Here is an 18,472-nt window from a genome sequence, read left to right as displayed (position 1 = left end):
TTTTCTTTTGTTCACATAGCTTGCGCTTAGCTTAAACAACTTAATTTGGATGTGTGAATAAGTTAAATTTGACTTTTAGCCCTAGGTTAAGCTTGACTTTTCTAATCAAAGTTAAGTAGCCTCCCGTTCAAGCGTAATTCCGCTAACGCTTCCAGTTCCAAAAGGACGGGGTGTTACAGTCTTTAGATAAATTTCCGCAGATAACTTCCTCTAGGGGATCCCTCGCAAGAACCTGTGGCAAGCTGTCATCACAAATATCATCCACTATATCAATTACATCAATATAACAACAATTTTCCTCTAGCATAGACCCTTTCAAAACCTTCCCTAAATTAAAAGTAACATTGTCGTCACCTACAGAAAGGGTTAGTTTTCCATTTTTAACATCAATAATTGCTCCTGCAGTATGGAGAAAAGGCCTACCTAATATAATGGGTATTTGCGTATCCTCTGCCATGTCTAACACAACAAAATCAACAGGAATAAAAAATTTACCAACTCTGACAGGGACGTCCTCTAAAATACTTAAAGGGTATTTTACCGAACGATCTGCCATTTGCAAAGTTATATTAGTAACTTTTAATTCTCCCATATTAAGTTTAGCACGGACAGACGATGGCATGACGCTGACACTAGCACCCAAATCACACAAAACTTTATCAATAAAAACATTCCTTATATGACAAGGGATGGAAAAACTACCGGGATCCTTTAATTTAGGAGGGGATTTGTTTTGCAATAGAGCGCTACACTCCTCTGTGAAAGCTACAGTTTCTACTTCATTAAAGGCCCTTTTCCTAGTCAGAATTGTAAGAGTTTATAGGTACTACGCAGCGGAAATAATCATGAATCATATTCATATAGCACCTAACCAAGGATCTCATGCATAACACATAAAGAGTAAGAATAACACCTTTGAAGCGTGATTCCACAAGTGATCGAACAAGAACAATAAGGAGAACAAGAACCCCACGTGTGATTCCTCTACTTAGTCCACGAGCACGGATTAAACCTCCACTAACGCTAGTTAGTTGTGACTGAACACTTCAATCAACCTTCAACGGAGATCCGAGCCACGAACACACCACAACACCACCCACGCGCCACCACACGCGCCGCCCACAAGGGAGGGTCGTACGGACAGGGAGGAGAGAGAGAGAGAGGGCCGAGTAGAGAGAGAGTTAGGGTTTGGGATGCTTGGTTGCTTGTGTAACAATTTACTGTATGTCAATTGTTATGTCATGCAACCCTAGGCATGGTTTATATTTATAGATCATATCTAGAAATAAAACCATGTCATGTCCAAAACCCATTAGACTCTTCTAGTTATCCAAGCCCAAACATTAATGTGGTATGTCATGAACTCATAAGGCCCAATAATGGTCCTCTAACTTGTTTAACCCAATACTCTTATGTGTGACCTTGTAGGATCCATTCTATAAGGCTTTGGGCTATTAAGCTAGCCCAAAGATCAATTGTCATATCTAGCACCAAACATTGACGACCCTATAGAATGAACTTATTATCTCCATAATAGTGATCCTTGATATATCTAGTAATTGCACTTATCGAAGACACAACTCCTTCTATCTCCCACTTATCTGAGACAAGTGCGCAATATTCAAATTCCTTAAGTCAATGCGTGTCGATTTGATAATATGATTGCATTTCATGTCGTGATCATATTAGTCTACAAATCTTTTCTTGAAATACTGAGTGAGATTCATAGAACAAATGATTACTATGTAATGCATTTGAGCATGGCCATGCATTTTCTGAATTCTCCCTCTTCAAGGGGCCAAGACACATTCCTATTTAATAGGTAGACTCAATCCAATCTTGTGGCAACCAAAGCTCCCACTCAACTCATGAAGCAACCGGGAAACACCCTTTATAATCCCCAGTTACGGCTGGACGTTTGAATGTACCACAGTTAAATCAATCATTGAATGGAATCAGTGTTCCACTCATGTCAAAGGAATCCACTAATATATCCGGAAGCTCTTTACTTGAACTTCAAAGTAGGTCAGTAGTTCGATCATGCATCATTAATGCATATCCATGTGATTTACCGAGCCTCACTATGCTCCTATAGCCCATGAAACTGCGCTATCCAATCAATCTTACATGCTAGTCCATTATTAGAAATCATTTATGTCCAGTTTAATGATTCCGAACTAGGAACTTAAATAATATATGGATTTTTTTTCACCTGTGGGGTTTCATTCATCAGGTCATCAACCTGATGAGCCCATCAATCCATAATTATTTTGGACATTTTATTTAATCTTGAAACTACGATTAAATAAGATTGAAACTTTGTTTCAATTGATAAACATAATTCTGCAAATGAATGTATTACACATGTAACTTGTTTTTCCCCAAAAACAAATACAACTTCTAATTACATCATTAGCCTCAATCCAATTTCATTAGCATGTTTCTCATGCTTTGGAAATGGAAGGGGTTTAGTAAGTAGAGTTCATGAGACATTCTCATAAACATGAATTTTGCAATTTCTAAATCTTATAATCATTTTCATCTCCATACACTAAGAATTTTCCTTCGTCCTTTCACAAGGAACTTAGAAATTTCTAATTTGTAATCCAACGTAACATTGGATTTCAATTGAAATCTGTCATCACTTGTTCTTAAAACAGGTGAATCAAATAGACGAGTATAGTCCATGACATGCATGATGCATCCTTTGCAAACTACATAAGGATCATTACTCAAGACCTTAATTTCATCAACCTTTCTCAAAGTATTGAATCATAAGAAATGTGCCATGTTACATGGGATTGAAACTCCTTTCAATATAACGTTGAACTTTATAAGAATCTTATCAATATAAGTTTCTTAACCAAGCTCAAACATCCATCAAAACCTATCTCTATAGATTTTGAATCCCAAATGTACTCATCATTCTTCTTCAAGATTTTCATACAAAATGCATTAGCCATCACTTGACCCTTCAAGAAATGAACAATTGCTCTCTATACTAGACCAAGAATACTTCATAGCTCCCACTAAACATCTTGTACACACAAGACCTTTTCTTCATTTTACGAGAACATCAAACGATTTGATTAACTCACAAAATTAAAAATATTAACTCCATGATGCTATGCATCCTTAGGATTATTGGATCTTCAAACTTTTGATTGTATCATATACAAATCTTCTTTCATGAACAATTTCAATAAAGTGTTTTTGAAGTTCATCTACCAAATCTTATAAGGTAGTAATCACTAAAATATCTTTAATAGATCTTTGCAACATGACTAATATAAAGTTTTCATCGTAGTCATAGTCATACAATGAATTAGTTGAATCCTTTAATAAGTCTTTGCTTTTGTTAGAAAACATTTTTCTTTCTTGTCTGTTTTGCTTTTAATGGGTCTCACCCAATTAGGCAAATTATTCATGTGTCATACACTTGCTTACAGATTTAGAATCTATTTCAGATTTCCTGGTTTTTAAACCACTTGGAGTCATAACTTGTCAAATCATCTTTGTTACTTGCATAATCATTATGTTCCAAAATGAATATTTTAGAAATTTTATTCAATATGAAATCATATTTCTTTGGCTAAGTTTTACGTATGCTAGTAATCATTGTGGGTTTTGATAGATGCAACAATATAATTAAAACTTATGCAACAACTTTGTTTAGTTTCAATGAGAAACGACAATAGAGGATGTGCACTTGGAATGTACTACCTTCGACACATGGTTATAATTCCCATTACACTTAATGAGACCACGCGTTGTCATTTGTAACATGAGGTGAATCATGCTCATATTGTTGCTTTGATTCGATTACTTCTCAAATTTCTTCAAGATTTTCGAATCACTTTTCTTGAACTTTTCAAGGCTCTCGAACTTTTCAAGATTCATATACTCCCACTTGCCTTTTTTTTGAGGAGGCACTTTTTAGCATAGGGTGAACCAACCATGGTTTGAACTATGTTTGTTTGTTGCTTTTCTCGAACTCTGTCAAGATTTACACTACTCCCACTTTACCTTTTGGAACAATTTCCATAAGGGCACCTACTTGAGCAACAAACATTTTGTGCTAAGTATGATTTGTGTAGTAGTATCCCGTGCTCTGTGTAGGAATTGATCGTGCATTAAACGATTTAATACAACATTTATTCCTTGCTTTGTAGAAAGACTTAATAAGAACTTTTCTTATCCATATCACATATTAAGACTTTGCTACAATTTGATTTGACCTATGTAGTTTGTTTAGTTTTGTAGCTTATCTTAAAAGTATATCCCCTGAATAATGGTTGGAAGATAGGTAATTTTCATCCATTATGAAAATATATCTCAAATAGATTGATAGTTCCATTCGTAAACACTTCACAAGGTTTTCTTTCGGAGTTTGTCGTAAAACGATTTCACAACTCTTGGATGTTTATCAATGTCTTGACTTAAATTCTCATTATTATGATCATATCGCAATATTTTGAATGTGTTGCCAAGTAAATGTCTTGACTCAAATTTTCACAATACAATCATATTGTAATGCAATTATTATCCTGTCAAGTTGATACTGAACTTCATACTGAACATTTTGAACTTTTTCAAAATTTTCACTCTTATGCTTCAACTAAGCACGAGTAGTGATCGTATCACAAATGAAGTTTCATTGTCCGTATCTAGCCTTTGAACCTTTGGTTTTCTTACATCGATATGTATTCGACCTTGAGTTCTCATCATCATTTCTCTAAATGGTGACTTTGTCAATAATTTCAAATTAGAATGATATTTACATATATCAATGGATTCTTAATCTAATGATATTGAAAGTCCATCTCTTTGGATCTTTCGCATGCAATGTTCATGTTGTTCGAATTATTTGACATTTTAGAGACAATTCATTTATAGAAATGGTTCAATTATTTCTATCATATAGAACTTTGAACCTATTTAGCAACTAAAAACACATTATGACTCAATGAAGCATAAAATAACATTTATTCCACGTTTTTGAATCTTTGATGCTTAGTCAGTACTAACATTGAATGGTGTTTTGATGATGGCAAGAATGAATAACATTTTTTTAATTCTTGCCAATAACAAGGTAAGGTGAAATATAGGTTCTACTTGTAAAGTTTGCAACTTTTGCTTCCAGACTTGTAGATTCTACTTGTGAAGTAGCAACATTTGCTTCTAAACTTGTAGATTAATTTCTCCTTTAGCCATACTTCTTCATTTAGTTCAACCTTATTCTCAATAAGAGAGAACTAAACAAGACATCATATGTCCAAGAAGTAGTAGCAATGTGCTAAATCAATTTCTATAATATACTTCTTAAATTGGAACATTTCCATTCTTTTACCTTCCAACTATATGACGTAGTTTCTAATCAATTGGAATTGGTCCATTTAATTTGAAACATTTGCCGTTCATAACAACTTTTAGCATGTAAGTAGTTCTAGGTTTGAGAAGTAGCAACTTGTTTGCATTTCTTGGCCCATAACTTCTTAATGCAATCCTTATATATTCCTAAAACCTTTCCCATTTGAGCCACTTAGAACACTTCTCTTAGGTTCAAAATGATGCTTTGATTAACTACTTTAAGCACATTTCATGATTTTGCTAAGTCTATTCAATCATCATTTATATTAGAGTTTAATCAACTATTTAACTCTTATATAAAGTGGATGAAGAATAGCGTCATTCGATCAACTTTTGATCATAGAGATTTTCAATCACTTTCTTATATTCAATCATATTGAAGATAAGAGATTTTATTGGACTTCTATACTTGTATTTTAGAGGGTTTGTACCTCCCATCTCATTATATCCCTTGAAACACTTTTCAAAATGAAGATGTGTTGGCATTTTATTCAAACATTTTGAATAAAACCAACCTTAGACATGTGACATGGATATCTAAAACTTGCCTTTTAGAACCATCTTAGCAAAATTGGAATATAGGTTTATGGATTATCTTTTAAACTTTTGAGAACGTTTCTCAACTTTATTTTCAATTGATGAGATTGATGTGTCCGTTTTATATAGTATTTTACCCCCGTCCCTTGGTCATAATTAGTAGTGTTTTTGGCTCTTTAGAGCCACTTTTATTACTAATTGGTGTTTTCTAGTGTTTTCGTAGATTTGGTTGACTTTTGCAGGGATTTATGCTTTTGGAGTATTTTCCCAAGATATTTAGGAGCAATCACGAGCATTGGAAAAGCACGACCAGAGTTTATAGCCCAGGGCCGGTTAGAGACATCGAACTGGTGATTAAGGGCTCGGTAGAGGTGATACCGGGGCGTTTGGACCAAGTATTAAGGACCCAAAGAGGAAACCCAGATTGGCCCGAAGAATTGGAGCCCAATCGAAGTCCAAATATTGGCCCAAATGAGCCGCCCGGCCAAGAAGGCTGGCGCCCGGAGGCGCGCCCGGCCGGGCGGGAGGAGCGCCCGGTGACGCGCCCGGCCGGGCGCGAGATTGCTATTAGAGATAAAAAAGGCATGCCCGATCGGGCGGTGCCTCGCCCGATCGGGCGCGTGTATATTTAGGAGACGATTAGCGTCGTTTTAATTTGTTTTAGTTTAGGATTTTTGTACGGAGTATAAATACTCCTCCGTAATACGATTTTGAGGATCTTCTTCTTCTTCTTCTCTTAATCCTTTTCTCTTAGACTTTCTCTCTCTACTTAGTCTTCTCTCTCTAAACTCTCTCTCTAAACCTTTGTTATTAATTCTTTAATTAATTCCAGATTTTTTTTGGTTACGATTTCTCTTCCTTTAATCTTAGATATTTATTTTATTCCTTTGATCATGATTTATTTTATTGCTTTGTTTAGTTTAGTTTTTAATATGTGTGAGTAGTTTTATTTCTAGGGTTCATGGGGATCTAATAAATAATATGAAGGGGTAAATTATTGTCGTCGATTATCAATCCTAGATTAATTTCCTATTGATTGATTTAATGCTCTGTGACTAGATTAGGCCTATCTTTTATGCATGAGTTTGACAATATTGATTCAAGAATCGAGAGATGAGAATTAATGTTTAGGTCTAGTTTCAATAGGCGAGTTAATTTATAAATGGTTAAGTCAAGAATCGAGAGATGAGATTTAATACCAATAAATTAATTGTGTGATTGTAATAAGTAGCGTGAGCCCTTTACAATCTGGTTAATTGATGCATTGATGATTGACTATTATTGATTATTGGTATTGCATGATGATTTCTTATTGAATTGTTTTAATGTTTTACAATTGCGGCTTGTAAAAGTATAGCAATATTAAATTGATGAATCGAGCAGATGTTAATTTGATATTAAAGGCTATTTTCAATAAGAACTTAGATCTAGTAAATTGCGAGAGCCTGTTAGATCTACGTTGATTAATAAATTGCGAGAGCCTGTTAATCATGTTATTTATGCAATGTCAATGATTGATTACTGTGTTTTACCCTGGAGTATTATTTATTGGTGAACCTATGCCCTAGATCCTTTTATATATTATTTTCTCTCTATTCCTACTCTTCTTAGTTTAGTTTCTTATTCATTCATAAATATTGGTTACTTAAATAATTTAGATTATAATATTTAATTAGGAGTAAAAAGACTTGTTTCCCTGCGGAGATCGACCCTACTTCCCTATCTACTTTATTTAGTGATTTAGGTAATTATTTTTGATTAGGGGATACGACTTTACCCTGTCAAAATTTGGCGCCGTTGTCGGGGAAACGGTTTTATTTTTATTTCTGATTGTTTTTGTAGTCTAGATTATTTCTCTTTTGTCTCAGAGAGCGTTAGTTCTCTGAGACAAATCTCATATTTGCTTCTAGTTTTTGTTTATGCCCAGGTGTTCCAGATCAGGTTACATCCCTTTCGATCCTGAGATCGAACGTTCCTTCCATAGACAGAAAAACTTCTACAAGCAAATTCTGGCGGATTCTGGTGATACCAACAATAATCACCGCGATCCTCCGACTGATCCTAGCAATTCAGAGACATCATCAGACACAGAATCAGAGATGGCGGCTCCAAAGAAGCTTAGTGATTATTCACAACCAAAGCTTGCAGATTTCCCACATCTCACCCCTCCTCCGGCTCTTGATGGGGTTCAATTTGAAATTAAACCCCAATTTATAACGATGATAGAGAGGAAGCAATTCAGTGGAGCAAAGGGTGAAGACCCGAATCTTCACATTGCTGACTATTGTCAATATTGCAACACCATAAGGCAAGCCGGGGTAACTCAAGACCAAATCAGGGAGATTCTCTTTCCCTTTTCTTTAACTGGAAAAGCTAAATTGTGGTATAATGGTTTGAATAGAACTACACTTGGTATAACTGACTGGGAAACTCTTGTTTTAAATTTCTATAACAAATATTATCCTGCAGAGAGAACAGCAGTATTACGGAGTGCAATTCAGAACTTTGCCCAAGAAGCCGATGAGTCTTTATATGAGGCTTGGGAGAGGTTTAGAGACTTACAAAGAGAATGCCCTCACCTTAATTTAGCACAATGGCAGTTAATCCAAGCCTTTTATAACGGAATTGGAAATTCCTCTAGAATAATTTTAGACTCTACAGCTAGTGGGAGATTTATGAATCTTAATGTTGATGATGCAGGTCAGGTTATTGAAGATATGGCGATACACAATTCCCAATATGGGAATCCTAGAGGATTTGCTAACAAGGGGAAACATAGTGTTGACTCTATATCCTTTTTGCAAGCTCAACTGACCTCTATTTGTCAAAAATTAGATAATCTGAGCACTGCTAGCGTAGCTAATGTTTCTGCAATTAATAACAATTCTAATGAGGCTTTCTGTGAAAATTGTGGTATTGTAGGTCATTGGGAGCAGGATTGCAGGAGTTCCGTGGAGCAAGTTAATGCCTTCCAAGCTTATAGGCAGAATACCCATACTCCAACACTTAAAATCCTGGGTATTGGAATCATCCATACCTTTCCTACCGGAGCACTAATGTTCAAAATCCACCACCACAAGAACCACAGGTGCCACAACAACAGCAGCAGAAATACTATCATCCCAATGCTAGCCAGAAGAATCAACCACAACAACCCCCCTCATCTTCAGACCCTTCTTTGGGGGAAATTAGAGCAATGTTGGTCAATATGCAAAAGCACATGGAGAGCAGAGATGCGACAATTGATCAAATTTTAGCGCATAATAAAATTGTAGATAATCAAATTGCGCAACTCTCCGCTACTTTACAAGCACGCCAACAGGGAGCCCTGCCGGCACAGCCGACTAGGCCTACGGATCAAGCATTTGCAATTACTCTAAGGAGTGGTTCAAACTATGAAGGACCCTCTGTGCCCGGAGTTGATGAACCTATTTTATTAAATAATGCTAATCTTGATTCCATTAAACCAAACAATGTAGTTGCTAGCCCTGTAGGGCTAGGGGATAATACTAACACATCCAATTCTACACTGCAGGGTAAAACTCCAGAGAAGGTGGCTACTCCAGACAAAGAGAAGAATGCTCAAAAGCCAATCATCAAACTTCCTTTCCCCTATCGTCAATTGAAGACAAACTTGGATAAGCAGTTTGGTAAGTTCCTGGAGGTGGTTAAGGAATTGAAGGTAACAGTTCCCTTTACTGAATTGATCACACAAATCCCCTCATATGCAAAATTTATGAAAGAAATTTTGACGAGAAAAAGGTCTATTAGTGAGGTAGAGACAGTAGCTTTCACTGCAGAGTGTAGTGCCGTACTTCAAAATAAGTCTCCGCCTAAGTTAAAAGATCCGGGTAGTTTTTCTATCCCTTGTCATATTGGTAATCTCTTAATTGATAATGCATTATGTGATTTGGGTGCTAGTGTTAGCGTCATGCCATTATCTGTGTGTTCTAAGTTGAATATGGGTAAATTAAAAGCTACCAATATAACTCTGCAAATGGCCGACCGTTCTTTCAAATACCCCCTAGGTGTTTTAGAGGATGTTCCCGTCAGAGTAGGTAAATTTTATATACCTGTGGATTTTGTTGTTCTTGATATGGCTGAGGATATGCAAACCCCAATTATTTTGGGTAGACCATTCCTTAACACTGCAGGAGCAGTCATAGATGTTAGAAGTGGTAAGTTAACACTATCAGTAGGGGACGATAAAGTTGTTTTTAATCTGAATAATGCCCCCAAAAGCTCCATGACTGAGGAGAAATGTTTCAGTGTTAATGTGGTTGTAAATTATTCTAACAAGCCCCAAGCTCTTGAAAAAGATCCCTTGGAGGCGGTATCTTGTGTTGCATCCTTTTCAGATGAGATAGAAAGATGGCAAAAGGAAGTCGATGCAATAGAAAGAGCACTCTACAATGTTGGACTTGGTTTCGAGGATGAACAAGTGGAACCGATCGAGAAAGTTGTGCGAATCGAGCCTACAGTATGTTTTCCGCCAGATCGAGTTGCAAGTGTTGAACGCAATGCCAATTTGAAGCAACATTCGATCGAATAAGGGTTTTTAATGCGTAGCATTGAAAATATCCCTTCCCGAGTCAAGGAGGATCCACCAGATAAGGCAACTTGGCATCCCACAGGTTATGTCAGGAAGCCGCATCGCAGCCTAAACATCGCTAGACCGGGCGAGAAACCACCCGATCAAGCGCTAGGCCAAGGGTCCTAGGAATTGTAATTGGTAAGAAGGTCGTGCGGGACCTAGATAAACCAGCGCTTTGCGGGAGGCAACCCGTATTTTTAATATTTTTTAGACTAGTTTCTCTTTTCTTTTTCTTATGAGAGGAGAGACGAGGGAATTTAATGAGTTTTATGAGTGTTTGTACAGATTTGAAGGAAAAGAGTTAGACAACTTCTTGAGAACAGAATAAAATTAGCATTCCCCGATTTAGTCTCGGGCCCGACCAGGCGAAGCTCGCCCGATCGGGCGCGAGAGCAGGGCTTCAAAAATAAGAAATTTCGCCCGACCGGGCGCGAATTTGGACGTTTACGGACTAATTTGTCCGCCCGATCGGGCAAGCCTCGCCCGACCGGGCGCGAGAAGTGAAGAAATTCTGGGCAAAAATTCGCCCGATCGGGCGACTGGCGCCCGACTGGGCGTGAGAGCAAGGTGGAAATCAGGTAGTTAGATCGCCCGACCGGGCGAATGGCGCCCGACCGGGCGCGAGCGACTACGGAATTTTGCAAAGTCTGATCGCCCGATCGGGCGACTGGCGCCCGACCGGGCGCGAGAAACAACCTGATATTAGATCAGATCGCCCGATCGGGCGAGCCACCGCCTGACCGGGCGCGAGCTTAGTTCCGCGGCTTTTTCTTCGTCTTTTCTTTTTCTTCCTTCATTTCTTCTATCTTTCATTACTTTCTCTCTCTAAAACTCAAATTTTCTCTAACTTCTCTCTAAGATTTCTCCTCCATTAACAATCCAAATTCAAAACTTTTTATATATTTGTAATCCCCTCTTCATCCTCTTCACTCTCATACAAAAAAATTTTCAGAGTATAGGTCAGGCCCTAGGACGTATTGAGCATGCACAGACTGACCTTAGGAGGATGGTGGGCTCTATTGACCACAGGTTAGGGTACCTAGAGAGGAACCAGGGTAGAGCTCTCTACCCTATGTACGATGATTACGCTCGTCGGGGCAACATTCCCGACGACGCTATCCACCCTGACTAGTTTCAGCCTCCATCCCAGGGATACGGTAGGGATCCCACTGCCCGTGGTATTTACTCTGACTATTCTTCCTTTTTCGGGTACGGGCAGGACATACCTTTCGGGGGACCGACGGGGGGGAGTTTTCACGCTGACTATTTTGGTGGTAGCTCTTCTGGTGCAGGTGGTGCAGGTGGTAGTGGAGGTGCGGGTTTCGGCTCGATGGACGAGGATGATGAGGACTAGCTATTCTGGGCTAGTTTCCGAGCCAATGAGGACATTGTCTGATTCTGGCTTGGGGGAGATTTTGGTTTGGTATTTTTCTTTTTCTCTTTTCTTTTATTTTTGGTGTGTTTTCTTAGGTTAGATTTTTCGCTTTCTAGGTTAGTTTTATTGCTTTCTTTATATATAAAAATACAAAAAAAAAATGAAAAATTAAAAAAATTCAAAAATACGTTCCAATGAATTATAAATTATGCTTCCCTGTGCCCCTTACTTGAGAAAAATCGTTTTGATTCCTGGTATTTGATGATAAGCATTGTGGCTTAGTTGATCATGATTTGATGTTTGATTGTCTTGAAACCTTAACATGCGTCAATTTTGTCTAACCATTTGTGAATATAGTGCTTGACTAGTTAATTTGGTAAGGAATGTGTGATAGTTCCATAATTCCTGGTATGTTAATGAATTTGAGTATTGGTTTGCAACTATAAGTAATGTTTATATGACTTATTATTATGCACATGAGGAGGACGAAGGCGTTCATTCTTTAGGTAGCCTTCAGAGTATTAGATACATTTGTTCCCTTCTTGCTACCCATGTTGTTGCCTTGACCTTTTTGTTGTTTATTAGCCACATTACAAACCTATTTTGCCCCATTGGTTACTAGTCCCAAGCTTGGCTTGGGGGAGCTATTAGGTAGTGAGGTGAGGGAGTTTGTAGTGTGCTTATTATTTGCACAACTTGGGTGGGACTTTGAGAAGTTGTTTTGTTGTTATTCATGTTTATTTTTGATGAGTTTGAGAGTTATATTTTCTTGAAAAAATAAAGCATGATATTATGAAAAAAAAAGAGAAGTTTAAGAAAAAAAAATGTGAAAAATAAGTGAACCTCAATAGAAAAAAAATGTTCAAATGTTCTAGATGGAGGTGGATCAAAAGAAAAAAATTGAGCCTCAGTGGAAAAAAAATATTCAAGTTTGGAAAATAAGTTTGTTTATTCACTCTATTACTCCATTACTATATTTTATGAGTGAAATTGTAAGTGTTGGGATTATTTATTATGACTGGAGTTTATTTGGTTGATGTTAGAGTTGGTTATGTAGGGGATGTATGATCATTATTTATTTTGATCATGGGTTTTATTAAGATATGGCTCCTTTAAGCATAGCTTTTCTCTCACTTATTCCCAAATTTATCCTACCGTTTACCCTAGCCTTACATTACAAGCTTTAAAGACCTTCCGACCTTTGTGCGTAGAATTGTATGAATGTGAAAGTGTTGTTTATCAATGCAAGTTATGATTTGGCATATTTCGAGTCGACTAGTAGGATTAAGCGTTCATTGTTTTTATACACACGAGAGTGTGAGTTGGGAGGGCATTATTCACATTAAAGGGGTGGTTGGAGAGCGATCGAGTACATCTTTTACTCGCCACATAAATGAGAGTCGAGTGTGTGAGCACTAGTCTTGAATTCTATATGCTCTTGTGGTTTGCTCTGTTTGACAATTGTTAGGGAAGATAGGTAATTGGATGGATTTGATTGGTTGACTCTGAAGCGTGTTTATTTGATTTACCTTGGATCGTTTGTGCTTGATTTTTACTTATTGGGGTGAAGCATATTTATTGATTCATTGATGAGATCTTTGCTTAGGGACAAGCAAAGGTTTGGCTTGGGGGAGTTTGATGTGTCCGTTTTATATAGTATTTTACCCCCGTCCCTTGGTCGTAATTAGTAGTGTTTTTGGCTCTTTAGAGCCACTTTTATTACTAATTGGTGTTTTCTAGTGTTTTCGTAGATTTGGTTGCCTTTTGCAGGGATTTATGCTTTTGGAGTATTTTCCCGAGATATTTAGGAGCAATCACGAGCATTGGAAAAGCACGACCAGAGTTTATAGCCCAGGGCCGGTTAGAGACATCGAACCGGTGATTAAGGGCTCGGTAGAGGTGATACCGGGGCGTTTGGACCGAGTATTCAAGACCCAAAGAGGAAACCTAGATTGGCCCGAAGAATTGGAGCCCAATCGAAGTCCAAATATTGGCCCAAATGAGCCGCCCGGCCAAAAAGGCTGGCGCCCGGAGGCGCGCCCGGCCGGGCGCGAGATTGCTATTAGAGATAAAAAAGGCGCGCCCGATCGGGCGGTGCCTCGCCCGATCGAGCGCGTGTAAATTTAGGAGACGATTAGCGTCGTTTTAATTTGTTTTAGTTTAGGATTTTTGTACGAAGTATAAATACTCCTCCGTAATACGATTTTGAGGATCTTCTTCTTCTTCTTCTTCTCTTAATCCTTTTCTCTTAGACTTTCTCTCTCTACTTAGTCTTCTCTCTCTAAACTCTCTCTCTAAACCTTTGTTATTAATTCTTTAATTAATTCCAGATTTATTTTGGTGACGATTTCTCTTCCTTTAATCTTAGTTATTTATTTTATTCCTTTGATCATGATTTATTTTATTGCTTTGTTTAGTTTAGTTTTTAATATGTGTGAGTAGCTTTATTTCTAGGGTTCATGGGGATCTAATAAATAATATGAAGGGGCAAATTATTGTCGTCGATTATCAATGCTAGATTAATTTCCTATTGATTGATTTAATGCTCTGTGACTAGATTAGGCCTATCTTTTATGCATGAGTTTGACAATATTGATTCAAGAATCGAGAGATGAGAATTAATGTTTAGGTCTAGTTTCAATAGGCGAGTTAATTTATAAATGGTTAAGTCAAGAATCGAGAGATGATATTTAATACCAATAAATTAATTGTGTGATTGTAATAAGTAGCGTGAGCCCTTTACAATCTGGTTAATTGATGCATTGATGATTGACTATTATTGATTATTGGTATTGCATGATGATTTCTTATTGAATTGTTTTAATGTTTTACAATTGCGGCTTGTAAAAGTATAGCAATATTAAATTGATGAATCGAGCAGATGTTAATTTGATATTAAAGGCTATTTTCAATAAGAACTTAGATCTAGTAAATTGCGAGAGCCTGTTAGATCTACGTTGATTAATAAATTGCGAGAGCCTGTTAATCATGTTATTTATGCAATGTCAATGATTGATTACTGTGTTTTACCCTGGAGTATTATTTATTGGTGAACCTATGCCCTAGATCCTTTTATATATTATTTTCTCTCTATTCCTACTCTTCTTAGTTTAGTTTCTTATTCATTCATAAATATTGGTTACTTAAATAATTTAGATTATAATATTTAATTAGGAGTAAAAAGACTTGTTTCCCTGTGGAGATCGACCCTACTTCCCTATCTACTTTAGTTAGTGATTTAGGTAATTATTTTTTATTAGGGGATACGACTTTATCCTGTCAGAGATTATATTTAATAATAAAATTAGAATGACATATTACTTGTAAGTAAACGCAAAATTCAATTATGTTTAATAAAAATTTAAAGTGCCATAAGCGAATTAAATTGGCAACTTTAAAGCATTCATTCAATTTTAATTGATCCCTATTGAATAAAATGATTCCAAGATCCTTTATTTGTGCAATGATTGACCGGAATTTGGCCCTACCATCAACCATTACATTTTCAAGGTGAGTAAACTCTTTACTAATTACAACTCTTTGTAATTCTTGGTTGAATAATTAACCATCACATGTTTAATTATTACCCTTAGCTTCAAGGTTCTAAACTCTTTAGGTAACCTTGTTGAGTATAACCAATCAAAAGTGTAAAATTTGTTTTACCCCCACTCCCCTAAGATATAATATGACATCCTGCTTTGGCATGACCCATCATAAATATCAAAGGTTTCATCGGGTTTTTGATTGAAAAAGCTACCTCAATATTACTGGGACCTAGATTCATTATGTTGTGATTATTTAGTGAACTCTAGCGCATCATCAAACAACATAAATAAAATCTAACATGCATAGTCTACTAATGCATAAATAAAACATGACATAGTATGGCCCCTTAATCCTAAGAAAACTAATAAAGCATAAGCTCCCACTTGAACCTTCATGGATCTCATCCATCTTGCTCCTTTGGACCTCAACTCCATGGATTCTTGGATTAACTACAACTTGTTCTATTCTATTATATCTACTACTTAAATAAAATAAAATAAATTACAAAAATACTTAACTGTACGCAGACCGTATTTAGATTACAAAAATACGAAACGATGCGCAGATCGTATTTAGAATCTATGGGCCATACTAGTGTATATAGCAATATATAACATCATATATTATAAAATTCCATAAAATAAATCACTCATCATGCTTTCCAAAACTACAACATCGAATGTTCACAGTAAAGGAAACATGGCTCCAAAAAATATCTCATATTTAATTAATTACTGTAATTAGATAATATCATATATTATTCATAACCAATTATAAAATATCATATATTTTAATTTAGGTATGAGATAGAATCAAATCTTATTTTAATTATGGAAGATAAATCATATTTATTTTCCATGATTATCCTAACTTTTAGGAGATTCTATCCTAATTACTTGCCAATCACATATTTTAAATCAATTAATATCCTAAAATAATTATGGGATAATCACAATATTTAATCAATTATTATCCAAATAGGATCTTTTGCTCCATAATTATCCTATATTAACAAAATTAACAACTTTAATTTTGTTAATTATCTTTTCAAAATCAAAACTTATCTTTTAATTTTGAAAACTGATTTTTATCCAAAATAAAATAAATTTTTTTTTAAGAAGCCGCGTCAGTCACCGTGGTGTGGCCAGCCGAAGCCGGCCACGGTGGCCGTACACCTTGCGGTGTACGCTGCCCCTGCAGCGACGCATGGACAGCAGCAGCAGCACACGCAACGGGGTGGTGCACTGCTGCGCTGCCCCTGTCCGACCCGTGCCCAGCCCACCCTCCCTCCTGGACCACCATCGGTGCGGCAGTCGACGTGGCTACGCCACCTAGCCGCGGCTGCCGCACCATAATCCCCTTCTAAAACCTTTGTTTTTATTGATTTAATTTAAAACAAAATTTTTTTATTAAAATTAATGTGGTCCATCTAATTTTAAAATTAAATTATATTCAATTTTAAAATTAGGGTTCTTCATGAATTTAATCCCTTCAATTTAACTTTTAAATTAAATAGGTTGATCATGAAAATTCACAATTTATCATGAAATCAATTAGATTAAATTCTTTAAACATAAAACTTTCGAATTAAATCAAAACAAAAAACACAAATTTCATAAATTGGGGTTAATGATTTCGAAATTTTCGAAATATTAAGGGGGGGGGTTTCGAATTTTTCGAATATTATAGGGCAATTTTCGGATCAATTTAGGGCGAATATGGAGCAAATTAAACAACTTTAATGATTCTATATTGTTAAGTCACATTTAATATAATAATTGACCCATAATTAAATTATTCTCCTCCTAATAGAATTAAAATTGTGGATTATCAAAGGTTTAATACTCAATATATGTAATTGCAAGAGGCTAACTGATACCACTGTAAGAGTTTATAGGTACTACGCAGCGGAAATAATCATGAATCATATTCATATAGCACCTAACCAAGGATCTCATGCATAACACATAAAGAGTAAGAATAATACCTTTGAAGCGTGATTCCACAAGTGATCGAACAAGAACAATAAGGAGAACAAGAACCCCACGTGTGATTCCTCTACTTAGTCCACGAGCACGAATTAAACCTCCACTAATGCTAGTTAGTTGTGACCGAACACTTCAATCAACCTTCAACGGAGATCCTAGCCACGAACACACCACAACACCACCCACGCGCCACCACACGCGCCACCCAGAAGGGAGGGCCGTACGGACAGGGAGGAGAGAGAGAGAGAGGGCCGAGTAGAGAGAGAGTTAGGGTTTGGGATGCTTGGTTGCTTGTGTAACATTTTACTGTATGTCAATTTTTATGTCATGCAACCCTAGGCATGGTTTATATTTATAGCTCATATCTAGAAATAAAACCATTTCATGTCCAAAACCCATTAGACTCTTCTAATTATCCTAGCCCAAACATCAATGTGGTATGTCATGAACTCATAAGGCTCAATATTGGGCCTCTAACTTGTTTAACCCAATACTCTTATGTGTGACCTTTTAGGATCCATTCTATAAGGCTTTGGGCTATTAATCTAGCCCAAAGATCAATTGTCATATCTAGCACCAAACATTGACGACCCTATAGAATGAACTTATTATCTCCATAATAGTGATCCTTGATATATCTAGTAATTGCACTTATTGAAGACACAACTCCTTCAAGAATGTCTTTCATAAATTTAGCATAAGCAGGAACTTGAGTGATTAAGTCAGTGAAAGGAACTGTTACCTGCAGGTTTTTCACAACCTCTAAAAACTTACCGAATTATTTGTCAAACTTACTCTTCAGTTGTCTATTAGGGAATGGAAGTTTGATAACCGGGCTCTACACATCTCCTCCCTTATCCTGCGATTTACCCTGCACAGAAACATTAGTAGAGTTAGTATCTATTTGTAGCAGGATTAGAATTTGGTATACAGGAATCTAGATCAGGAACTGGTCTATCTTCCTTTGGCATAGGAGTTCCATCATAATGTGAACCACTCCTTAGAGTGATTGCATTGGCTTGATCTGTATGATGGATAGGTTGTGATGGTAGAGCTCCCTGC

The 18,472-nt window shown here is 36.6% G+C and overlaps 1 non-coding gene across 1 annotated transcript; it reads right to left on the bottom strand.

Annotated features, from left to right (window-relative positions):
- Positions 1-8,387: 8,387 nt before the first annotated feature.
- LOC145561193 (small nucleolar RNA R71) lies at positions 8,388-8,494 on the bottom strand. The gene has a single exon (XR_014093756.1). It is a non-coding gene; the product is annotated as a small nucleolar RNA R71 (small nucleolar RNA).
- Positions 8,495-18,472: the final 9,978 nt, after the last annotated feature.

This window comes from Chenopodium album, chromosome 9, assembly GCF_948465745.1.
Source record: "Chenopodium album chromosome 9, dcCheAlbu1.1, whole genome shotgun sequence".
Lineage (NCBI taxonomy): Eukaryota > Viridiplantae > Streptophyta > Magnoliopsida > Caryophyllales > Amaranthaceae > Chenopodium > Chenopodium album.
This window is presented reverse-complemented; position numbering and strand designations above follow the sequence as displayed.